A 333-nucleotide genomic window follows, 5' to 3' on the forward strand; every position below is an offset into this window, starting at 1 on the left:
CAACTTTTGTTTACTGCGTGTGACCATGAACGTTTTTTTTTTCTTTTTGTAATTCATGAATATTGGCAAGCGTTGCTAAGATTTACTTAATCCAATGAAATGTATCAGTCTTATTGTATTTCCTTGTTTTATTTATTGAAATGTCAGCTTCTCTACTCCTTTTGCCCAGAATCTCTATAGAAGCACCGATTACTCTGCCATCTGGTGTTCTCGACCGCAACTAAGCCTTCAACTTTAGCATGCATCAGTCTTATTTATGTTTTTAGCTTCCTTGCACTCAAGCGTGTCTATTTTATCTTCCCATTGCGAAAATTATTTTCATAAACTAGAAGT

The sequence above is a fragment of the Palaemon carinicauda genome, chromosome 21 (assembly GCF_036898095.1).
Source record: "Palaemon carinicauda isolate YSFRI2023 chromosome 21, ASM3689809v2, whole genome shotgun sequence".
In the NCBI taxonomy this organism is placed as follows: Eukaryota; Metazoa; Arthropoda; class Malacostraca; order Decapoda; family Palaemonidae; genus Palaemon; species Palaemon carinicauda.